The sequence below is a fragment of the Bos taurus genome, chromosome 27 (genome assembly GCF_002263795.3).
Source record: "Bos taurus isolate L1 Dominette 01449 registration number 42190680 breed Hereford chromosome 27, ARS-UCD2.0, whole genome shotgun sequence".
NCBI classification, from domain to species: Eukaryota; Metazoa; Chordata; class Mammalia; order Artiodactyla; family Bovidae; genus Bos; species Bos taurus.
Window position 1 is genome coordinate 12,774,092 of NC_037354.1, and position 26,746 is coordinate 12,800,837.

The 26,746-nt window shown below is 37.8% G+C and overlaps 1 protein-coding gene across 5 annotated transcripts in view; it reads left to right on the top strand.

Annotated features, from left to right (window-relative positions):
• The window catches only part of TENM3 (teneurin transmembrane protein 3), a 1,022,495-nt gene that overhangs the window by 22,148 nt on the left and 973,601 nt on the right, over positions 1-26,746 (top strand). For all 5 annotated transcript variants that reach the window (XM_059882199.1, XM_059882198.1, XM_059882197.1 and 2 more), the window contains exon 2: positions 2,725-2,887. The gene's annotated coding sequence lies outside the window, so the exon portion shown is untranslated. The remainder of the gene's footprint in view (positions 1-2,724; positions 2,888-26,746) is intronic.

The window sequence follows — 26,746 nt, forward strand, 5'->3', positions numbered from 1 at the left end:
ATTCAAAAGGTCCTATTAAGTTGAGAAGATGTTGTATAAAAATAACAAAGAAATGTTCATTCAGGAAAAGACTTACTTTTACCCGCTGAATCCTAAAACTGGGTTCTCTACAAATTAAGCAGTGGAAAAAAAAATCATACCTTTGGCTAAAAGCCCCCAAGTTTACTGCCTGGTTTGAAAGCTATCCCTTCTGTCATGTTCTTAATTTAAAAACATGGCCAAAAGGAGTTGACAGGAAATGTTTAACAGTAGCCTTTGACAGGCTTCAGATCCTCAAACTTCTTCAGGAAAAAAAATAGCTAACAACCCATGGAAAAGCACACCACAATGTTTTCCTCCTTGGAAAACAACTGCAATGAATATTTGTTTATTTTACCATGCTCTGCCCTCACTCTCGGAGAAGGCAATGGCACCCCACTCCAGTACTCTTGCCTGGAAAATCCCATGGATGGAGAAGCCTGGAAGGCTGCAGTCCATGGGGTCACTAAGAGTCGGACGTGACTGAGCGACTTCACTTTCACTTTTCACTTTCATGCATTGGAGAAGGAAATGGCAACCTACTCCGGTGTTCTTGCCTGGAGAATCCCAGGGACGGGGGAGCCTTGTGGGCTGCCGTCTATGGGGTCGCACAGAGTCGGACATGACTGAAGTGACTTAGCAGTAGCAGCAGCCCTCAGTCTATCATAAATTTTAAACATTGTTTGGAAAACAGATTCCTGGGGTGAACAGATTTCACACAATCATAGAACAGAAAACTGTATGTATGAATATTACCATTTAGATATCCTTAAGTATAGGAGGCCCAAGAGGTCATTTGATTTTATAATATACCCTGGCTTGTGCACGTAAGCTCAGTTGCTAAATCACGTCTGACTCTTTATCACCCCATGGACTGTAATCCGCCAGGCTCTTCTGTCCATGGGACTTCCCAGGCAAGAATACTAAAGTGGGGTGCCATTTCCTTTTTCAGGGGATCCTCACAATCCAGGGACCAAACCAGAGTCTCCTGCATTAACAGGCAGACTCTATCACTGAGCCAACCTGGGAAGTCCCACCCTGACTTTAATTCATATAAAAAGATGCACTGAAGGACAAAAAGTGTATTCAAATGCTAGATGTCTGTATTGCATAAATTTATCAGATACACAAGGTTGGTGTAACCAGCACTATTGCCAGTTTGTATCTGGGGAGCACTACTGTATGCATTGTGCTGTAAACATTACACAGCACAGTAAATGAGGCAAAATAGCTGGGAAAATATGTGAGAGGAAAGAGTGGAAAAAAGATTATAAAATATCCTTATGAACATTAACATAAATGATGGGTTACAATCTTCCAACTTTATTCTTCTGACAAATTGTCTACATAGTAATGTTTTCATCGTACACTATCATTTAGAAACATACTGCACAAACCATATACCTGTAAAAGCTATAGTTTCTTTTGTCAGGTTTGTGGCTGTTATTTAGTGCATGTCAAGTATGCTAGTTAGGGGGTAAATTTACAGTCTCTACTGTAACTGAATTTCCTAAACAGCTTCCCTTTGAAAAACAAAATGAAATATCATAGCGATGAGGAACACTGGAACACAAGTTCTGTTATATTGAGCCATTGAGCTTGGCTCTCCTTGGTGTCTAAAGCATCTGTCCATGGTACTAGTCCTGCCTGTTAGAATCACCCCTGTAATCACGACATCATTCATTTTGTGCTCATTGTGCTTGGGTTTATATGTCTCCGTTGTCTATAACTTTTCTGAAACCAAAGTTTTTTGCATCTCTACTGTTTCTGGTGCTAATTTTTCAGAAAGTTTAGGTTTGGTCCTTCATTCATTGTTTCTTGGTTTATTGTAGTGTTTCTATTGTTCAGTATTTTTTCTTTTATTTTTTTGCTTTCACAATTTGCTTTTCCCTTAACGTAGGCAGACACATTTGTGTTTGTTCTCCTAACCATGCATCCAGCCCCTCCCACCTTTAATTATGGCGGGGGAGGGGCTAATAGCTATTGTAGATATATTTCCCTTCTAGAATCTGAACTGGCTTTTAAAATTTGTTTCCCTCCCTTAATTTATAAATATTTTAATCAATAATGTATCTGTTATTTCCCAAGTGAGCCCTGATAAGTGTGTTTGATGGCCTCACACCAGCCATTCCAAGAGAACTGCCTCTCAAGCAGCTGACACCAGTGAGCCTAGCTACGTTTTTACTTCTCTCGAGTCCCTGCGTTTTCAGGTTAGCCAGCAATGGCACACTCACTCCATCACTGAACCAATGAAATTGATGTGTTGTACAAGTTCCCTCACTCCCTTTTGCTGAGCTTGCATTGCATTGCCCATTGCATATTCAGTCAGAAACTAGCCCTAAACAAAAAGTCAGCCATCAGAGAATAATACTGTCTGTCCTCAACATTGTAATTGCACTTGATCAGCATCAGCTCCGCATCAATAATTAGACAAGGGTCCAATAATTATGTTGGCAATGAAACAACATAGTCAAAACTTCAGTTATTTTCATGAGGTGACTGTCCAAGGGCTGAAACCAATGCTGGAGACTGACACTGCCCATTTACTTACAACATCACAGATGATTGAAAACTGTGTCCTTTGTATTGTTTGCAATATTCTCTTCTGGTTGTGGCCTCACAGACTAACTAAAGAACTATACTTGCTTTCATCGATGACATACTTGCTTTTAAAAATCTAATTAAAACTTTCTTTTTGGTCCTTAGGTAGAAAGATGGCTCTGCTGAGATAAGCTCTTAATTAATGCACTGAGAGCTTACGAGTCCCACCTCTCAACAGGAATGATTGACGTCCAAGGATACATAAATTACAGTAATTGAGCCCTGCCTCTACCCAGACTTCCTACAGCCAACTCATCAGAGAAGCTAGGTGAGTAGACCAGCATAGAAAGTTATTGAAATATGTTCTTTGCTTTCCCAAAGGGTGAAAGAGACTTTTCAGACTGTTGCACATTTACTATTACAGAAGGCAGGTCTTTTCTTCAGCTTTAAGATGTAGGTTTTATGTTGAAGTCGTTTTGTTTTGTTTTGTTTTTAATTATAAAAATTAGCATTTTAACATAGCCATTGAAAATTAAATAACCACCTTCTCTTTGTAATTTTCAAGCAGCAAAACTTGCAAGCCCATTATAGTATGCAAAAATTACTTGGCATCACTTATTATTAAATTGTGTTGCATAGCAATGAACACGTATGCTATGGACGGATTGTTTGAAATCAAACCCAATTGTAGTCCTTGAGTTTGATTTTCAGAAATATGCCTAATTGCAAATACACCTAACCCCCAGCCTCACCAAAGACTCATACTGAAATATTTATTTTAGGCTTATTTAATTCAGAAAGAAAAGTATTCTGAACCTCTAACTTTCACAGAATCTAATAAACTATTTGGTATAATCTAAATAGTTTAATGTTCTAAAATAAAATTCAGGGACAAGGCTATTTGTTAAAATTGAAAACAGTTGTACCGTATTTGATGTCTTCATTTATATCTGATAGTTTTATTAACAGGTTTTTAACTGTCTTAAAAATTATGGGAAAAAAACACACTTTCAACTATTGTCGAGGAAATATGAATAATACAGGATATTAAACTATTTACAATATATCGTTAAAATATATGTATTATTCAGATAAAATACAAATAGGGTTTGAGTTTTACTATGTAAAATTTTACAAGGCAAAAGTAAAGGAACAAAGACCACAAAGAAAACTAGATTAAGAAATGATTAAGCTTAACGGTGTTACATCAAAATGAATAGAGGTGGAAAAGGAAATAGAGCAGAAGAAAAAAAATACCAAACGACAGAAGCACTGCAGTAAATTTTAGAAATAGTAAGTAAAATACTGAACCCAAACATTCCAAAAGCTCAGTACTGGCCAAAGTAGATGAAAATGATAGAAAGAAACAGGGCTAGGTTCAGTAGGATTTGGGGAACTACTCTGTCTTAGCAGCAAAAATCAAAGAGAATATTTTTAAGACTTTGGATTCCTGAAACTTTAGGAGAACATGTTGCTCCCACACTTTCTCTCTTTCCACTCCAGTGTGCTTTTGCTGTGCCTACTGTTTCAAATTGTGAAAAATGTGGCACCCCACTTAAAAAGAAAATCATAAGATGGCTACATTTCTATCAAAATGGCTTTATTATTACCTGTGAGAAAACCTGAAGTGGAGAAAAATTGAGAGAGATCAGAAAATCCTGAGCTGATAATCTTGTAAAAAAATATAAAATGCTTTTAACATCAAGGCTATCACGCTAGGACTGAAATGGAATAAAAATGGAACAGCTTCTTTACTTAGATCCTTTTATGATCGGGTGGCTAGCAGGACCTCAATACAGTGTATCAAGGCCATGGAAATCTACAAAAGAGAGCATTTTCTATTTGACAAAAATTATGTAGGTGGAAGGATCAGGAAGCATGCCTTCGGATAGCCTAAGTGTTTATTTTGATTTTCTGTTCTTCTGTGATCAGACCACATTCCTTCATTACCTATTATGTACTGAGCAAGGTTTGGTACTTGAAGTGGCTTTGTGTGAAATTATGCGTGGAATTACCTAAATCTCTTCATCTCTCTTGAGAATTTATATCTTTAATAAATAAGAAAAGGCAGTATTACTATGCGCTTCATTAGTCTCATGTCTGTAGAAATATTTATTAGTAGAAAAAGTAACCAATATGCTCATCAGTTTGCAGAAAATTCTACTTGAATTCACATACTTTTTTAATGCAGCTAATGGACAACTGAACATCCTTTCATTGCACTACATGGACCCTACCTTTGGATTTAAGTTGTGCAGAGGTCCCTGAGTTAGTATCAGCTTTTGTCTTCATCTGTGTTGGGTAATCAAAGTGCTGATGCCTGACAGAAAATCCTAAGTCATTATGAGATGGAGCACAGTCAGCATTGAGATGTCCAGGGCCACCCTGCCTGGAATGGAACCATTAATATAATAGCCTATCACTCAAGCTAATAAAATCAGCTCTTACTCTATTCTGTTTCTGAACATGGACCATCAGTTCCAAGTTTCCAATTACTACATTTCATCACAATCATACTATTATTAGCCAATACATGAATGAACATAGCAAAAGACATGCTGGTCATTCTCTACCATTGCAATGTACAGAGAACCTCAGAAAACTCTTCTCCAGTCTTTGAAACTGACTACTTATCATACAATTATTGCTTCAGTTATTTAATAGACTTCTTATACTATTTCTTCATTTAGAATTTATATAACTCTTTAGATGCAGGATTGTTCACTTAACCGTGCATTTCATTATTCTCCTACTGTTTGATATCTGAGTTAACTTCTTGCTTATAACTCTAGTAACAATTTTAATGATCTTGAAGATTTGTTGATAAAATGTGTTACCTTTTTTTATATAAAACAGGAACATATTGAAAAAAAACAAGAAATGCCATATAACATCCTATAATATCCATGCTAATATCATTTTGTTATAATTTTAAATAACAAAAACTAACAATGTACATGGTTAGGAAAAAAAACATTTAAAAAAGTACTCTCTGAAATATTACTAGTTATAATTTTTCTTCTATAGAAATTCATATTCATTTAAATATCTACCTATTATTTATGCAATCACTCAAACAGTTATTCAGTGTTGCTTATATATCAAGTACTGTTTCTGGTGTTCAGGTTGTAACAATAAGTGAAACAGATCCTCCAACTAAAATAAATAAATTTAAATTTAAAAAATAACAGTATAAAACTGATGCTGCTGAAAAAAAATAAAAATAAAAAATTCTAGTTCTCATGAGGCTTATATTCTTGTAGGGAGAAACAGAAGATACAAAACAGAATAAGAGTATAAGTGACTGTGTGTGAGAGAGAGAGAGGAAAGAGAAAGGGAAGTAAATACTATGAAAAAATACCAGGAAGAGTTATTTGAAGTTGTTATTGAGAAAGTGATATTTAAGTAAAGACTTGAAGGAGCAGAGAAGGAGCCATATGGGTAGCTTGGATAAAGCTCCAAGTAGAAAAGAATAGCACATGCAAAGGCCCTGGTGAAAGATTTACCTGGTGGAGTAAAGGAGCACAAAGGAACTAAAAGAGCTGGAGTGGACAGGAGTGTGGGCCAGAGTGGAAGAGCACCACAGAATCACGGAGCTGGAGATCACTAATAGATTTTAGCTTTTAATCCGTGTAACATGGGAAGCTTTTAAGTGATTTTGTTTTTCTGGAAGTGGAATATTGGGTGATTTTGAGCAGAGAGATAAGGTGATCCTGATGTATGTTTTGAAAGGACATCCCTGGTTGCTCTGTTGAAAAGAGACTCAATAAAAGAAAGGGCAGAAGCAGGGACAGTAGTTATGAGACAACTATAGTAATCCAGATGAGAGGTGATGGCAGTTTGGACCAGGGTGGTGGAGGAGGCAGTGCCGACGTGTGGTTTTACATTCCTACTATATTCTGAAGGTGGCACTGACAGAATTTGCATGAGGTCTGATGGATTGCATTTGCATGATGGACTGCCAGTGAAGCAGCCACAGGTTCAGTTCCTGGGTCAGGAAGATCCCCTGGAGGAGGAAATAGCAACCCACTCTAGTATTCTTGTCTGGAGAATCTCATGGACAGAGGAGCCTGGCCAGCTATAGTCCATGCAGTCGCAAAGAGTCGGACACAACTGAGCGACTGAGCATGAATGCATTTAGTTAGAAGGAGGAAGAAAGTTTTATTTTGTTTGAGATAAAAGCACTAACAGTTTATAGCTATTAAGAATGACTCAATCGATAGGGGGAAATTGATGATGCAAGAAAGATGTGCTGGAGTTCTCCATATATAGGTGAGAGAATATCAGGCTTTCTGCAAACGGGGAGGGAGGAGCCAGCAGAGAGAAGCTGGCATCAACAAGTGCAAATGCAGAAAGGTGGGAAGATGAGGCGAGAGCTGGTGGAAGATCTCTTCTAGGTGCTCTGTTTTAGAAGCAAGGGCATCATCTGACACTAAGTATGGTCAAGGTCTGAAGATATAAGGAGAGTGTGTGAAATTGTGATGGACTGGAGTGTGAATGGAGTGTGAAAATAACACAAGAACCATGAAGGGTGAAGGCTGCAAAAGGAGGTTAGTGGTCAGAAATTTAGGGTAAGACCAGTGTGTAGGGTTGCATGTTTTTGTTCACTATATTCGGTTGTACAAATACCTGTATAGAGTAGGCAGTGTTGGTGTAACAGTGGTTAGGATTTTGCCAGGGGAATATCAAGAAACTCAGGAGGGCAGATGAGTTTATGCATTTATGTTTGTTTCCAGATTTGCATTGATCTTGCTTATCATATCTTCTCCAATACCAAGCTCTTTTAGTTATAGTAGCACTTGGGATATGTATTGCAATACAATATGTGATACCATCAGGTGATGTTCATTGCTCCTTCCTGAGGATTCTTCTACCAATTTGTGAATACTTAGTCATTAACCTAAAAAACTTTATTATCACTTTATCATGTTAAAAATTCCAGTTGATTTTTAAATTTTTGTTGAGTTACTGTCAGCTTCATAGATTTCAGGAAAATTCACACCTTTATACTACTATACAATATTCTTATTCACATACTAACTAGGCTTTATCATTTGCTTACTCTCTTCTAAAGTCTTCAGCAGAATTTTACAGTTTCTTATATAGGCCCTACACATTATTTCTTTTATAAGTACATGCACATATGCATCATCCCTTGTGTTTTCTTGATCAATAATAGAATAACAGGGAATTCTCTGGCAGTCCAGTGTTTAGGGTTCTGTGGTACAGGTTTGATCCCTGGTCAGAGAACTAAGATTCCTCATGCTGTGAGGGGTCCAAAAAGAAAAAAAAAATAGAACAGAGAAAAGAAACTATTATACTCAGAAGCCATCAAATTCATTCATTAATTTGCTTGATAGATATTGGACTATTTCAATATTTAAATTGCTAATTCAAAACATCTGATATTTTGCCTATGTTTTTGTGAGTGGCAATTTGTTCAAGAGCCAAAAGGGAAGTAAAGAAACAGATTTTTCATATTTTCAGAGGTAGGTGTACCTAAAGTGAGCATCCTTATTTCGTAAAATGAGTAAGTTATAAAAATAAAATATGCTAGGTTGGATAATCATCTATAATGTTAACAGTCCAATTGCTTGTCATGTAGAGGAAGGTTGTGCTTTAATTAAGCAATAAGACATGGCAGGGTGTGAATTATGGAGTAATCATTCTTGTCTACTGTATTGTTAGACAAAAGGCCGAGGGCCAGGTGTCACTGCATACACCATGCACAAATTATTACACTGTAATTTAAACCTAGAACATTGTAGAATATATTTGAAAATATTTTTCAAATAACTTGGCAAAACAAGAAATGTAGGTTGGATATATTTCTTAAATTCTGTTACAGGACCTCAACTACAATACTGAAAGATCAAAAGCCTAAAGGAAAGCATTTATTTGGGGGTAAAAATATAGCAGCAAAAGACAGCAAAGTTATCTTCATAGTTGATTATTCTCTAACCAGTATTTTTATATAGGAGATTCCTGGGAAGATGATACATTGACTTTTCTCCCTATGATTAGGGAAAAGTGGTCAGAGCTAAATTTTGAGAAATTTTAAGAGGAGTCCTTTTAGGCTTTATTTTTCCTTCACAAAGAAATGCTAACTAACAAATAACTCTTAACAGAAACCCTCCAGAAAAACATGTATCTTCCTGAAAGAACTTGGCAAAGAGTAGAACAATTTTACAGAATTTTGTGTCCTTTTCAAATCAGTGGGATTTGTAATCCTAACACTTTCCCCCCATAACGTACCATTTTGAAAGTCCTCTTTTGTAAAGACATTAAAATAGATCTCTTATCACAAGAAAACACATTGTTTGAAATACTGCCTTTTTTTAAAATAAAAAAAAGGAAAACTCATTTTTGCCCCTTCAAAAGGAAAATGTTTGAGGGCGAGTATGTGATTGTAATAAAGAGAAAGTCTACTTGCTTTTCATCTGCAGAGCACTCTGACTAGCAGTGTTTCAAAAGATGATTTCTTTTTAAAGTTATTATAGTTTTGTGCTTTCATTGCCAAGATTGTATACTTTTAAGGTGGCGATGTATTAACAAGTTTGACTTCTTTTGTGAATATCACAAGATAAAAGTTACAACCTTGGACCATTAATTTTATCTCAGGGTCTCCTTCAAATTAATACATTTTGTCACCAAATTTGACCTCTTTCTAGAAGTGGAGGAACCAAAGAGAACTTAACACAACAGATCAAGTATAAAATATATTTAAAGGATCTATAGAAACACCCACCTTCCCAAAATATGTCTCAATGTTTTATAATAGGACCATTAATTATTTACAATTCTGGATTAGTGTTTTGGTGTTGAATATTCCCTTATTAAAAATAAACCTCTCCCAAGTCAGTGACACAGAATCCAGTTATCAGGTATTAATACATCAGTTGGTCTCTTTGCTGAAGTGATAGATTTAGGCTATAGATTTACTCTCATTCATAACAGAAAACAGGGATGAAATGAGACAAAAGAACGAAATAGTTTTATGCATATGAGAAAGTTTCCAGCCCTGAAACTTGAGCTAGATGTTATTATGACAGTCCTTAGCTACTGAAAGATTATTTGAAAACACACAAGTTTCATGGGCAGAGGTTAGAAGAACTCAGAAAAGGGAGAATGATGAGTTATTTATACAAGAATGAATCATGTCTTATTTGGTGACTAATATGTGTCTTAAATGATGAAAAAGGTAGGGAAAACCAAGGAAAATTTATTTTTTCATACGTAATGGATTTACCCATTCTATAACTTGTATTAGATCCATGAGTCTACCACAACAACTAAAGAAAACCATTTTTTAGCACTTTTTACTTGTTTCTGTTTCATTGAATTAGGCATGGTTGACTTTTCTACTCAGTGTCTCCCAACAGATCCTTTTCTGGACTTAAAGTGCAGTAGGATTTTACTCCAAAATTCTTAGGGACTGGGAGACTATAACTCTCTTTGACTTCTTCTCCAAGATTTATTGTGTCAGTTGTGGACAACCCACATGACAGGTAATTTTTAGAAAGTTTAACAAAAACTTATAGAATTGTCCTTAGAAAACCATGATATAAAAGTATGCTGTTAGCTTGGAACAAGGTCAATATGTAACAAGGCTAAATAAAAAGCATCCATGCATTTTTAGAAAAGGATTATCAGTTACTTTGTTTTAATTTTTATACTAGTGTGTCCTTGATTTAGGTCCTATTAACTTCTACAGAGACATAATTACTTTAAGATATTTTAGAATGTAATAAGTTGTAAAGGAAATCATTTCACAGGTTGGTTGTTGGTTGGGTCTATGTGGACATGTGCTAAGTCACTTCAGTCGTGTCTGACTCTTTGCAGCCCTATGGACTATATCCAGCAGGCCCCTCTGCCTCTGGGATTCTCCAGGCAAGAATACTGGAGTGGGTTGCCATTTCCTCTTTCCAAGGGTCTTCCTGGCCCAGGGATTGAGTCAGCATTTCTTGCCTCTCCAACACTGGCAGGCAAGCTCCTCAGCACTCATGTCACCTGGGAAGCCCAACCGTGCTTAAGTGTTAACTGGTCACATCGCTCAATAGATACAAACGGCTTTTATAGGCTTATGTTTGTTAGGGTAAATTATGGGCATGAATTTTGTGGAAAGATTGATAGTGAATATTCAACATAATTCTATCCGTATTAACAAAAACTCTGCAGGATTGATGCTAATTTCTGGATTAAGAAATACAGGTTTATAGAGATCCTCAGTAAGTAAGAGGTGGGTCCAATCTTCTAACACAAGACCACAATTTGAAAAAATATTATTTTCAGTGAATCATAGTGTCTTCTGCAGAACTTAAGCGTCAGAATATTTTTTTAAATATGGAATTTAGTCATCACAAAGCTCTTCTTAAAAAATCTGACATTTTCCCAGTCTATGATCCAGGACTATTAAGTTTCTTCCATTTTCCATTCTTAGAACTTTCTCCTTATATGTTGTTATGAACTTCCATTCTGCTCCAGAATCCATTACACATATTCAAAAGCATAACAGCAGAAATAAGTTCTGGATAAGTAACAACCATAAGCACCAGCCTTGTCACATCAAAGACTGACAGTCAGTTCTCAGAAAGGACCCCATGATCACAGCCATGGAGCAAGATCCTACTTTGTCCTTCACCCAAGTCTGGTTTCCTTCCATTAGATTAATTAGTGTCACACACTGTGTGCAGCAATGGGGGTGAGAGTTTTGATTCAGTACTACTGTCATGATCATGGGATAAAAAATACAAAAATACTGACCTGTAAATAAAGGTCAGATAGAAAAGAAGACCCAAAGTTAGCACCATAGCATTCATGTTCAACTGTTAGTGTATCTGTTTAGGTATGTCTATATGTTTTTTGTAATCCATCAACTCCTGTATCATTCCAAATATGATTTTCCTGCTTTTTGTTTCAATTTGTTTCACCAAAGTTGCTGTTTTTAAAGTCTTTGCGTTAAAAGCAGCAGCCTGGACTCATATTCCTAATTTCTTTCCTATTTAGGCAGTTGGTTTTGATATTCCCAATCTCAGGCTGTACCCAACTATAATTCACTCCATTGTAGCAGCTCAGCAGACACAAGTCCTCATTTCTGACAAGGTCATTCATCATACAAGTTGTTGAATTCCTTGTTACTACATTTGGATTTAAAGTGGAATGTAGGTACCAATCAAGACCAAAGTACAGAAAATAATACTCATTATCTCACACTACAATGTCATCGTTTTATTTTTTTGGAGCAAGAATTATGAGCAACACCCCAGTTTTATCTTCTCAAACCCCTGCTGTATAGACAGCCTAGAACAGAGAGTAAAATTATGAAAAAAAATAAAGTCAACAGTTGCTAGAAATTTGTTTTTGCTTCCAAAATAGAAGGAAGAAAAATACATCTTTTAAAAATCGTCACATGCAATAATTAACCAAGTTTAAAAAAAAGAGTACTAAAAAATAAGAAACTAAAAATAGCTCAGTGGTAATTTAATAACTGTCATGACTCATTCCATCTGCTGGAAAGAGTTTAAAACCTTTACCTGCTGCCACTCACATGATCGAGATTGAGAGTTCAGAGCAGAAAGCTAACATCTGATGCGGAAGTATGTGATCCAATTCATCTGTAAGTGCATTTTTCTGCTTAATAATGTTACACTATCTGTTGAAAGGAAATAAGAATCCCCAAGTTTTGAAGTGTAAGAAAATAAGACACAAAGGACAGAAAAGAACTAAAATATATCTGTGTACAACTAGTGCTGGGACACCTGAAGGTAATCGTGTGCACCCGGCCCTCTGCAAACTCTAGGTTGGGGGTGCTTCACACAGGGCTCCTTTGAAAGTGAGGAGTGATTGGAATCCTGTATAAGAGGCCACTGTCAAAGCAAAAAAGAGAATAATATCTCCCCCATGAAAGTGAGAGCAGAGGCAACCTCTGCCACTGACTCCTTCTCTCTTGGATTCCTCTCCCAACTCTCCATAATTCAAAACAGGCAGGCAGCAGGCTGTACAGATGGAGAGGCAACAGCCAGAGTCCACATGGAGCATTATAGATCTGGCTAGTTGTCTAGTTAACAGTCAGCTATTTTTGGATAATACCCACAGTTGTTTTACAAAAATGAGAAAAAATATGGATTTATCCTGAGTTCATATATAAAAATATTTGTACAGGTTGGGGCTTGGGTGGACACCATTTTTTTACCTACACACAGCTTGTGGATGACTCAGGCTGACTTCCTTTGCAATCGGCAGCAAACAGACTCTGTTGAAATGATACTGTGGGTCATACTATAAGCAGCATATTCCACAATCGTATGTCCCAGAAAGAAACGTTTTAGGCACTAGTTATTATTTTCATGGAGTTTTGTTTTTGACCTTGAACAGGCGGAGGGCGGAGAGATTTAGGAATACCCTTGCCTGTCATACAATTGCGAGGTAGCAAGGGGGCACTGTGTTACTTATCAGTTCAGCTCACATCAGTTGCTCAATCCTGTCAGACTCTGCGACCCCATGGACTGAAGTACACCAAGCCTCCCTGTCCATCACCAGCTCTCAGAGTTTACTCAAATCCATGTCCATTGAATCTAGATGCCATCCAACCATCTTATCTTCTGTCGTCCCCTTCTCCTCCTGCCTTCAATCTTTCCCAGCATCAGGGTCTTTTCCACTGAATCAGTTCTTCCCATCAGGTGGTCAAAGTATTGGAGTTTCAGCTTCAGCATCAGTCCTTCCAATGAATGTTCAGGACTGATTTCCTTTAGGGTGGACTGGTTGGATCTCCTTGCAGTCCAGGGGACTCTCAAGAGTCTTCTCCAACACCACAGTTCAAAAGCCTCAGTTCTGGAGAATAGCATTGAAACATGTATAATATCATGTATGAAACGAGTCGCCAGTCCAGAGTTCGATGCCACGGTTAACTGCGGAATGCTTGGGGCTTGGTGCACTGGGACGACCAGAGGGAAAGCGAGGGGGAGGGAGGGAGGAGGCGTGGAGGGTTCAGGATGGGGAAGTGCGGGTATACCTGTGGCAGATTCATTTCGATGTTTGGCAAAAGTAATACAATATTGTAAAGTTTAAAAATAAAATTAAAAAATAAATAAGAGGTATACAACAACCATCAAAAAAAAAAAAAAAAAAAAGCCTCAGTTCTTTGGCACCCAGCTTTCTTAATAGTCCAACTGTCACATCAATACATGACTACTGGAAAAACCATACTGTTGATAGATACAGGTCCTTTGTTGGCAAAGTTAATGGTCTCTGCTTTTTAGTATACCTGTCTAGCGTTGGTCATAACTTTTCTTCCAAGGAGCAAGCATCTTTTAATTTCATGGTTGCAGTCACCATCTGCAATGATTTTGGAGCTCCCCAAAATAAAGTCTGTCACTGTTTCCATTGCTTCCCCCATCGATTTGCCATGAAGTGATGGGACCAGATGCCATGATCTTAGTTTCCTGAATGTTGAGTTTTAAGCCACCTTTTTCACTCTCCTCTTTCGCTTTCATCAAGAGGCTCTTTAGTTCTTCTTTGCTTACTGACATAATGGGGGTGTCATCTGCATATCTGAGGTTGTTGATATTTCTCCCAGCAATCTGGATTCCAGCTTATGCTTCATCCAGCCCAGCGTTTCTCATGATGTACTCTTCATATAAGTTAAATAAGCAGGGTGACAATATACAGCCTTGACGTACTCCTTTCCCAATTTGGAATCAGTCTGTTGTTCTATGTCCAATTCTAACTGTTGCTTCCTGACCTGCATACCAGTTTCTCAGGATGCATGTCAGGTGGTCTGGTATTCCCATCTCTTTCAGAATTTACCACAGTTTATTGAGATCCACACAAAGGCTTTGGCAGAGTTAATAAAGCAGAAATAGATGTTTTTCTGGAACTCTTTTGCTTTTTCAATGATCCAGAAGATGTTGGCAATTTGATCTCTGGTTCCCCTGCCTTTTCTAAATCCAGCTTGAACATCTGGAAGTTCATCGCTTATGTTGAAGCCTGGCTTGGAGAATTTTGAGCATTACTTTACTAGCGTGTGAGATGAGTGCAATTGTGCAGTAGTTTGAGCATTCTTTGGCATTGCCTTTCTTTGGGATTGGATTGAAAACTGACTTTTTCCAGTCCTGTGGCCACTGCTGAGTTTTCCAGATTTGCTGGCATATTGAGTGCAGCACTTTCACAGCATCATCTTTCAGGATTTGAAATAGCTCAACTGGAATTCCATCACCTCCACTAGCTTTGTTCGTAGTGATGCTTCCTAAGGCCCACTTGACTTCACATTCCAGGATGTCTGGCTCTAGGTCAGTGATCACACCATCATGATTATCTGGGTCCTAAAGATATTTTTTGTATAGTTCTGTGTATTCTTGCCACCTCTTCTTAATGTCTTCTGCTTCTGTTAGGTCCATACCATTTCTGTCCTTTATTATGCCCATCTTTGCATGAAGTGTTCCCTTGGTATCACTAATTTTCTTGAAGAGATCTCTAGTCTTTCCCATTCTATTGTTTTCCTCTATTTCTTTGCATTGATCACTGGGATCACTGCTTTCTTATCTCTCCTTGCTATTCTTTGGAACAGTGCATTTAAATGGGTTTATCTTTCCTTTTCTCCTTTGCCTTTTGCTTCTCTTCTTTTCATAACTATTTGTAAGGCCTCATCAAATAACCATTTTGCCTTTTTGCATTGCCTTTTCTTGGGGATGGTCTTGATCCCTGTCTCCTGTACAATATCACAAACCTCTGTCCATAGTTCTTCTGGCTATCAGATTTAATCCCTTGAATCTATTTGTCACTTCCACTGTATAATCATAAGGGATTTGATTAGGTCATACCTGAATGGTCTAGTGGTTTTCCCTACTTTGTTCAATTTAAGTCTGTATTTGGCATTAAGGAGTTTATGATCTGAGCCACAGTCAGCTCCCAGTCTTGTTGTTGCTGACTGTTTAGAGCTTCTCTATCTTTGGCTGCAAAGAATATAATCAATCTGATTTCAGTATTGACCTTCTGGTGATGTCCATGTGTAGAGTCTTCTCTTGTGTTGTTGGAAGAGGGTGTTTGCTATGACCAGTGCATTCTCTTGGCAAAACTCTATTAGCCTTTGCCCTGCTTCATTCTCTACTCCAAGGCCAAATTTGCCTGTTACTCCAGGTATTTCGTTACTTCCTACTTTTGCATCCCTATAATGAAAAGGACATCTATTTTGGGTGTAGCAGTCGCCATCTGCTGTTTTGCTGGGGCTTGTGTTACGTATATTTTCATCAAAATAATGGCCCGGGGCTCCTTGGCCAGCAGGCAACACCCAGGAATGCTCTTCAGCTAATGGAATTTGGGGATTTAATGAGGCTTGATTCATTTATGTAGTGAAACGATGTGAGAAAAGGAAGCAGCCGTATAAAATTGACAAGCATATTCCTTGTAAAACACTTTTTATAGATGTAGTTATGGTGGCAGATGTTGAAGCTATCCTTAAAGCTATAAATCAGTTTACTGATCACAAATCTTCAATCCAATGACCAAAAATCACAATAGTATATTTGACAAGAGCAAACTTGAAGTTATCTGTGCTAACTTTAACAAAATACAAGGGATAGCATTTTATTATTTATTGAATGCCTACCATTTGCAAGTAGTGTGTTCTGTAGATTCAATAATTTGCATATATGTGTATTGAGATAATCATGCACACACATGTAAAAACCATAGTCTTGCTCTCAGTTTGCTTATAATACAATAGAGAGAAGATTTATGCAAAGTAAGCCAATTTTGTAAGAAGTGTACAAATAACAACCTTTAGAAAGTTCAGTAAAGAGAGAACATATTTGGGTAGAGAAAGAAAAAAACATTTCATGGATAAGAAAGATTATGAAATCTACCATCAAAAGATGATGAATAACATTTCAAGTAATAAAGAAGGGAGGGACATTCCTAAAGGAAGTGGTTAACAAAGGAATCACCATGGGAATTTATCAAATGAGTTTAATAATTACTAAGCCAGTCTCCAATCTGGGTAGACCATGAGTCTTGTGATTGAGAGATTGTTAAAGTAAAAGATGGAAAGGTAAGCAGGACCAGATTCTGCAGGACCATGGATGGCAGGCAAACATGATTACAGTCAAGATTTTATTTCATAATTGGATAATTGTAAATAATTTCTACTTGTCCCATAGCAATCCAGGGCTAACGGGTTTCTCCCATTATTAGCTAAGACTTTTCATTAATCTTATTTGCAATCCCAGAAAACTGACATGTTAATGTATATGGCCCAAAAGATTACCCTACTCCTGATGTTTGTTACTTTTCCAAAGGGACTGTCAAGGTTGTGTATTTTATTAGATTTTAGAAAGTCTAATCTCAGGTGCAACCTGGAGTTTCCTCTGGTTGCCAGTGTGTGCTTCCTGGTTTCTCCTGCCTCAGATTCCAGGTGTAGCTCACTGACAGTTGTTTGGAAAATTCTATTGTTCAGGTGCCAGTAAATTAGGGTGATGATGTCCTTGGCATTTCCTCACATCCCAGACAACAGGTTATGTTCTTTGCTTTTTATTCTGATGCTAATTAAAAGGGAGAAAAAAAACAGTTCATCCTAATCTTATGCCTAGTTCTTTGCAGTTATTTGCATTCAGCTCATTAGTTTGTTTTATTGTGACCTTTCTTACATTTTTGAAAATATTAGTTTCATGAAGATTCTTTCCTTTTCATCATTTTCTGTAGAAAAGTCAATAAAATATAAATGAAGAAGTGATTTTCCCAGTATAACATGATTCTAGGAAAGGAACTCAGATTGTTCTGGTCATCAATCATGTTGTTGAATAGTAAGAAGTTTGAGTCAGCCAATTAAAAAAAAAAATTGAGAACATAGACAATGCCAGATGGCTTGAATCTAAACATAAAAAGTTGAAGTGGCCATATCAGAAATCAGATCAAATATTTACAATCATTATCAGCGTATGTGGCCAAAATCCAACAACTTTTAACCCAAATGTGTATTCCAAAAGAGATACTCCAGCATCTGCAGCCCAGTGACATCAGCACCCAAACCTGTCACCCTAACCCTTGTGAGGTTCTCCCTGCCCCCCCGGTCCCCTGAGCACTGTTATGAGGACAGACTGCAGAATCTGAAAGCACGTGGTCAGTCCAGGTCTGACGGATGACTCTTACGCTAGTAGTGTTGGCAAGACTGCCTGGATTTCTTTCCTTTGTGGTGGAGAAATATTGTGCAAGCTCTTACTTGACTGAGTGAAAAGCAGACCAGTTGTCATCTCTGGTGTTTATCAGCCCATCAGCTGCAGTTGAGACCTTTCTTGGGAATACACAGTGACACACCAAATATCTAGCTACTCCTCAGCGAGTGCTTCTGTGCCACAGGAGTCGGCCCCCGATCAAGGCAAGGAGCTTAGATCAGGAAAAGAGAGCTGATGGGCCTAAGGGTCTCCCAAACGAAGGGGAGGTTGGGGAAGGAGTAACTAATAGCTTTCCCCATATGCTTTCTCTAGTCAAGAGTGAAATAAGTCAGAAAGAGGAAAATAGGCATCATATATTAATTCATATATGTGGAATGTAGAAAAATGGTATGGATGAACCTATCTGCAAAGCAGAAATAGAGACAGATGTAAGAGAACAAATGTATGGACACCAAGGGGAGGATGGAAAGGTGGGCTGAATTGGGAAATGGGGATTGAAATATATACACTATTATGTGTATAAAACAGATAACTAATGAGAACCTACTGTAAAGCATGGGGAACTCTGCTCAATGCTCTGTGGTGACTTAAATGAGAACGAAATCCAAAAAAAGGAGAGATGTATGTAAACATATAGCTGATTCATTTTGCTTATGCTGTAGCAGAGACTAATACAATACTGTAAAGCAACTATACAACAATAACATTTTTTAAAAAAAAGAAATAACCAGTTTTCTTCTGCCCAGTTCTCCTGGTGAAACAAAAGGCATCCTCCCTGTCTTCTTTCCAGCAGCATAAATAAGGAGGAAAGCAGCTACAGTTTGAAGAGGGAAAGGGAAAGACAGTTTCATTTGGATTTGGTTCCTAAATGATATATTTCAGGATTAATTCTTCAGCAAATAGATAAAATTCTCTGATTTTATTAAAAAAAAAGAATATGCGTATATAGTTCATCACTCTCTTAAAACAAAACAAAACAAAACAATGGAAGCCTAAGAAGCAAGTGCTGTAGAAAGGGTAAAATTGCCTGCTGTGTATTTCAAGGTGGCCTGTGCAGGCAACAGGAGTAATAGGAATGATTAAACCCTGTCGGATGGGGTTAGGTCTGGAGCTTTCTTGCCTCATGACAGGCTGTGACAGTCGAGTGGTACTGAAGCAGAACAAACGACGGTGGCAGTTTGCTGTGAGCAGTGCAACTGTCAAAACTGCTGTCCAGAAGCAAACATTGGGGATAACAACCAGCAAAGTTTGCAACCTGATGACTCAAATGCTGATGGCCACGATGTCTTCACAGTAAACTCCAGGTTATAGTTCCCGCCTGGGGCTTTCCACTCTCATGCTCAGGACTGCCAACTCTTCCTATGCTCCTATGCTCTGGTCAATTTCCATATTATAACAAAGCCTACCTTCCTTGGGAAAGCACTCACTCATCCTTGCATGACCCACATGGAAATGCTCATACTCATAGACTAGCACATAAGCCACACATATGGAGTTTATCATGTTTCATGTTTGGTGCGGTCGTCTGCCATCCAAAAAGAAAAAAGCCCGTCCATGTGTTAAATCTAGTTCCAATTACATAGCTGGAAGAATAGGTTACAGCACAGATGTAAACCCGCCATCACAAATAGGGTGAAATACTTCACACCCGAAGCAGAAACAGTGAACTTAGCATTGTCACCAGTTTCTTGAAAAGCTGAAAAAAAAAAATTACTTTACACCCATGTGGCTTCACAGGTTTTTATTAGAAGCCACAGTAGACACTTTGCACCAGCAGTAAATGAGAAACCTTTCCACATTGTAATAACATGGGGAGAGGTTCTCAGCCTCTATCATCCTCTGGGAATTCTCCTATTGAGTTTCCATAGGTTGGAGGGCTGAGAAGGTGGCCCACAGGGTCTCTAACACACAAGCTCAATTTTAACATTGCATCCTGTCATATTTCTCATGTTGGGGGAGTCCAATAGAAAAGGTGTCATCTGAGTCTGCAATTTGCAAGGTGCTGGGCATCTTACCTCTGCTGAGATCAGATGGTCCAGGTGTGATATAAACCAGGAATTCTTAGTTCCTAACATCAATTATCCTCTCTGAGAAACCTCAATAGACTCCATGAGTGCTATACAAGCTAGTGATCTCAGAACAAGAAGGCTTAGAGTTAAGCAAAAGGCTTACCTCTTACATCCAGTTAGTAAAAGTTATGATATGAATTTTAAATTACTTTTTATGGGAATCTAGTTGATTTACAATGCCATGTTCATTTCAGATGAGTAGCAAAGTGAGTCAGTTATACATACATATATATATATATATATATATATATCTCCACTGTTTTTTAGATTCTTTACCCATGGGGCTTCCCTGGTAGCTCAGATGATAAATAATCTACCTGCAATGCAGGAGACTGGGCTTCAATCCCTGGGTTGGGAAGATCCCCTGGAGAAGGAAATGGCTACCCAGTCCAGTATTCTTGCCTGGAGAATTCCATGGACAGACCATGGGGTAACGAAGAGTTGGACATGACTGAGCAGCTAGCACTTCACTCCCAGGTCATTACAGAATATTGAGTAGAGTTCTCTGTGCTATATAATAGCTATACAGTTATCTCTTTTATGTGTAGTAGTGTGTATGTGTCAATCCCAATCTCCCAGTTTATCCCTCCTTCCCCCCTTGGTATAAAATATTTACCTCTTGAAGGAAAAAAAAATCACCACATACTTATATACCTAAATTAATTCATAAGATCTATGATTTAGAAGTTTCATCTTCCTTAACCTGAAGCTGAAGAGGCAAACAAAATCATTCCACTTTTACTGTGAGGAAGGAGAAACTGTTTTTTAAAAGAGTAGTAAATTAGCTGGTGCTGGAAGCATCTATTTTCTTGCCTTCATCACTGCCAACTCCCTCTATTTGCTTTGATCTATGATTTGCAAGCTACTATTATTATTTATGTGTTCTACAATTACGACCAGTGACACCTCCCCTTTGCCAGCCCTTAGCCACAAATAGGAAAGGAATAAATGCTGTTTATTGTGACAGTCTGCCTTTTCTTGGTGAAACAATGACAAACTATGCCACTGACAGCTCTCTACTGTTTTCACTGCTGCACCGCAGCTCACTTCTCGAGTGTTCTTCGGCACTGACAGTAGATGGACTTTAATAAAAATACCTAGTGAGAATCTGTTGCATTCCTTTACCTCCCAATGAGCTTCTTGGGGGCATTATATTGGATTAAAATATAGAAGACACAGAAATGTGAGGACACTTTAAGGATTTTTGTATCTCTTTTGGGTGGGGGCAGGAGTCTTCCTAGCTTAACAAGGATCTCTATCCACTAAGTACTTAACTTCTTAAATGTATCTGGGCTTCCCTGGTGGCTCAGCTGGTAAAGAATCCGCCTGCAATGCAGACCTGGATTCAATCACAGGGTTAGGAAGATCCCCTGGAGAAGGAGATGGCTCCCCACTCCAGTATTCTGGCCTGGAGAACTCCATGGACCAGTCCACAGGGTCACACAGTCCACAGATAATGTGAAGAGAAAATGTGAATCAGAGCCATTTATGAATTTTTGGAAAGATTTCCAATACCTTAGCCTGGGAACTTTTAGTAGAGCAGCAACCTCCTAGAATCACCAGAAGGACCAAATTGTGTGAGTTTTTCCAAAGGGCCTATACTAATTAGCTTCTTGAGCTTGTTAAGATGGTGTGTTTACTGGATAATTGCACCTAACGGAACAGAATAGATAAATAAAAGAGTCACTACAAGTTTTGTATGCCCAAATTTGAGCTAAGTGCAGCCGTGTAAATATATGACAGCCAGCCTGCCTCATGTGATGTCATTAGTCAGAAAAGTTACTAAAAGCCAGTACCTAGCTCTGGTCTCAGCAGATTGCATTTAGGGATGTAAAGTTCTGTTTCTTCCTGTTAGTGTTTTGTGAAAAAATGCCCCTCTCTGGGATTTTACTCTTAAAGAAGTAAATTTAAACAGTGACAAAAGCAACAAATACCTGCTTTTTGTATGTGTGCTCAGTCGCTATTGTGTTGCCTAGTAGCTCAGCTGGTAAAGAATCTGCCTGCAATGCATGAGACCCTGGTTCTATTCCTGGGTCAGGAAGATCCCCTGGAGAAGGAAATGGATACCCACTCCTGTATTCTTGCCTGGAGAATCCCAATGGACAGAGCCTCGTAGGCTAGAGTCCATGGGATTGCCAAGGGTTGGACACAGCTGAGCTTGACTAATCACAGCACAGCTCAGTTGCTAGGTCGTGTCCAACTCTTTGCAACCCCATGGACTGTAGGCTCCTCTCCATGAAATGTTCCAGGCAAGAATACTGGAGTGAGTTGCCATTTCCTACTCCAGGGTATCTTCCCTGGGTCTCCTGTATTGGCACATCTCCTGTGTCTTCTGAATCGGCAGGCAGATTCTTTATCAATTCAAAGACTCTTACTCCTTGGAAGGAAAGTTATGACCAACCTAGACAGCATATTAAAAAGCAGAGACATTACTTTGCTAGCAAAGGTCCGTCTAGTCAAGGCTATGGTTTTTCCAGTAGTCATGTATGGATATGAGAGTTGGACTATAAAGAAAGCTGAGCGCTGAAGAATTGATGCTTTTGAACTGTGGTGTTAGAGAAGACACTTGAGAGTCCCTTGGACTGCAAGGAGATCCAACCAGTCCATCCTAAAGGAGATCAGTCCTGGGTGTTCATTGAAAGGACTGATGTTGAAGCTGAAACTCCAATACTTTGGCCACCTGATGCGAAGAACTGACTCATTAGAAAAGACCCTGATCCTGGAAAAGATTGAAGGTGGGAGGAGAAGGGGACGACAAAGGATGAGATATCCAAAGGTTGGATAACATCACTGACTCAATGGACATGAGTTTGGGTGGACTCTGGGAGTTGGTAATGGACAAGGAGGCCTGGCATGCTACAGTCCATGGGGTTGCAAAGAGTCAAACACAGCTGAGCCACCTCTTGAAGAAGAAGAGGAAGAAAACAATCAAAAAATATGTTTTCTACCAAATATCTATTTTAGGAAACACATTAAAGAAAAAAAAAGCTCAAAACTTGCAACAATTGTTTGCAAGTTGCAACAAATTGTTTAAATTTCTTTCTTTGATATAAAATACTCTATTAGCAACTTTTAAATATTCACAGCACAGTTTAACTATTTAGAGTCCACAGCATATTAAGGTGCCTTGTAGGATTTTCATTTCTTAGGATAGGCAGGTAGAGAATACAAAATCAATTAGAAGAAAGTTGATGAACCTTGAAAAATAAAGAATGAAGCGAATGAGAAAACCAAGTAATGTATAATATTACTTAATAGTTGACTCAAGAAAGGAATGGGATCAAATTAGTCATGTGATAATAAATGGTAGTGTTAATGTTCCAACAGAGAGCCAGAGACTTCTGTGTCAGAATGAAAGACGAAGTCCAACTGCTTGTAAAGAGCACATCTAAAATAATTTTGTAATGTTTGAAAATATTATCATAAGATGAGCCTAGTAAATGTAAAAAAAAAAAAAAAATAGAAAGTGGGAGTGCTTTATCGTCTAAAGTGAAATTCAGTGTTATAATCATTAAACAGAACAAATGGAATATTATGGAAGTAGAAAACTTTCTATTCACAAGAAGGTGAAGAATTGTAAACATGTTTGTACCAAGCAACATAGCTGTGGCATGCATAATGCAAACTGTCCCAGAAGTACAGTTGGATAAAACCAAATGATAATGGCGACTTGGTGTGTAAAATTCTGAGTGGTGTCATTAAATTGAGTGAAGTAAAGCAAGGATTTGTATAATATAGTCAGCAGATTTGTGTGTGTATAGATAACAGATGGGCAAAATTATAGATATTCAATAAACTATCATATCATGTTTCCTGTATGCTAGGTATTATTCCAGAGTTTGACATATTAATTCATACAGTCCTCATAATCTTCGAACAATGAGGAAACTGAGGCACTGATTGGACAGGTAGCTTGTTGAGGGCTACCTAACAGAGAATAATAGAACCAGACCTAACCCAGCTGGTCTGGCTCTAGGGTCTGTGGTCTTAAAACTCTTAGATATCACCCTGCCTACAGAGAATATGTTTTTTTCTTATTCTATGGAAAAAATGTCAAACTACTCATGAACTAATCAAGACAAACTAACAAATTCCAAAACATAGAGACCTATAGTCAATATTTTCTGAGCATAATTCAGTAATTATGCTGAAAAGTCAAGAGCCACCAACAAAAGATCTCCCTTTCCTCCCCTCAAAAATCTCTACCTGTACACTTAGAAACCTATTATAATTAATTACTGGATGGAAACAAAAGGATCCCCAAACTAAGATTAAAAATAATTTAGCAATTAAATATGCCATAATTATTCATCTTAATACATGACACTTTTCATTCACCATGTTATTGTTTTTAAATTGCTAATAAAATTTCTAAATATTCTCCCTAATTCCCTTTATTTCTATTAATCTAGTCACTTAGGTATATCTATGTTGAATTTAATAGACTGCAACTGGATAATTTCCCACTGTTAACAGAGAATTAATTTTATACCTTTGGAAGTATATATTATTTGTAGTTCAATTTCTCCTAAGTTGGATTCATTATGGTTATGATAGTAGGATGTGTGCCCTAAAATTTTTAATCAGTTCAATTTCAGAAGTCATTTTATAGCTGCAAGGAAGGAAGTGAAGCTTCCTAGTCACTACCAAGAAGTTTGATGATAAGTAGGATATGGCAAATTTGACCAATGAGCTGTTATTTCTTATGATTCATCAGTGTGTGATGATCCACCATGTGGTTGCTGAGATGATTATCTTGTCTGACATTTTACTACCTTCTTTACCAGAAGTTTTGACCCACGTTGATTATTATACATTCTTTGATTTTTTTCTTCCATTATATTTCTATATGTAAATATATATGTGTGTGTATACCTATAGATAGATATGTATTTATGTATAAATATATACACACACTGAATAACCATTTAGGTATTAATAATTCTTCTCTGTATCATTCATAATTAATTTAGTTGTCCCTAATTTAACCAAATCACTCTAAACATTTCTATATTATCAGTTGCTTAGTCAAGGCAAGAGTTCACAGTTTTATTGATCTTTACATTTTTACTCTTAATTATACTAAGCTAGTTGGAAGCAAACCTCATCGTTATTGGTCTCACAGTATATTATCATTGTCATGGTTATTGATGGCTAAAATAAAAAATGTGTTCATGCAGGGAGATGAATCATCTCTCCTGACTGCCATGTAAAGTAGAAGGCAGGCTGGAGTCATGACATTTAGGAGTGAGGTCCAGCATAAACAAACGTGCAGCCACGCATGGGCGGTTAGGTCACTGGTTTCCTGCACTATGGGGTAAGCACTGGTCATTTGCATGCCACAATTCACTGTGGAAACAAAACAGAGAAATTTAATAATGGATTACCAGAAAAAAAAAAATGATCATTTGGAAGCCTGATTTTAAAGTAGTCTTCTTCTTCCCACATCCATATTACACTAACTTTATATGTCTGAAAATATATACATAATTCTAAGATAACATCTAAAAAACTGTTTTTAATACCCAAACCATATTATGGCAATTTTACGATACCCTTCACTCCCAATTATGCTTGAGAAAATCCTCACAGTCTATAAATGATTTCTCAAAATATTTTCAATTGCATACTGCCTCCTGTCAAGTATTCCTAAGCATTTGGTATATATGCTGTATTTCTTGGTTTGGCGGGATGGTTGGAGATTGTCTATTTTAAAGTGCATAATATGTTCTCTAGTAGGGTTTATATTTAAAACCTGAGTCTAACTGTCCAATATATTGGTGACATTTAGAATATGTCATCCATCACCTTAAATATCAATTCAAGAAATACTTCTAGGGTATTATGATTCTTCCTAATAATATCTTAATTTCATTGTTAACAGAGTTCTAGTTAAGTTCTAGTGGCCATTTTGTTAGTGGCCTTGGGATCCCAAGTGATCTACTTGGGATCATTGGATAATCTTGAATTCTCATAAGAACGTATTGTTTCCCAGCACACATGAGACATACAGGCCCTGCCAGTTAGTATCAGAGGTCACTGTGCGGTTTTTTTCATCATCCTGTGAAGAGCACACAGTTTGAAAATTCCTCCAAGGTCATTCTGAAGTGATGTGAAAGTGAAATATCTTCTGGTCTAATGGGTGGTTAGTAGCAGAATTAGACTCTGTGATCCTAAACGCTCTCTCCTTCACTACCAAGCATATTACAGCACAGGATGAGTGTTTGAATGTATTAGGAGTGATTCAAAGTGTCTTGAGTATACATGTATTCATTTCAACATCACCTGGATTTCCTTCACTCCTTCTCTCCATGCTCCAGATTGTTTCTTGGGGCATTGATGTTTAATGCATCATTCTCTCCATTAGGAAGGGTCAGCTTGAGTCAAATCTGCCATGGTTTGCAGACTCCATCCTAGTGGCAGTTGATTTGGGAGGACTGTTTTGCCTTAGGCAAGCAGGTCAGCTTTACTTTAGGTCCAGCTAATGACAGAGACAAGAGTTTAACTTGAGCTGAAATCCAGCTTCCTTAATTCTGAAGTGAGATGCAAAGGGGGAACAAAGACCCTTGTGTCTTTTTCCACAGCATAAAAACTCATCAGGTTACTATTGCAAAACTATCTGCATTTTCACCCCATCATTAAAACTTTTTCTTTACTAGTGGGTTTTGCAAATTGAAACAGTTACTGATAAAGGACAGAAGCTGGAGAACAGACATGGCTGGAAATGGTGCCAAATTCTTGGGTAGCTTTTAATTCTCCCATGGTATTTGAATCAAAGTAGGGTTGGACAAGAGGAGAAGTGGGCAACAGAGGATGAGATGGCTAGATGGCATCACTGACTCAATAGATATGAATTTGAGCAAACCCTGGGTGAGAGTGAAGGTCATGGAAGCCTGGCATGCTTCAGTTCATGGGGTTGCAAAAAGCTGAATGACCAACAACAGGGAAGATATT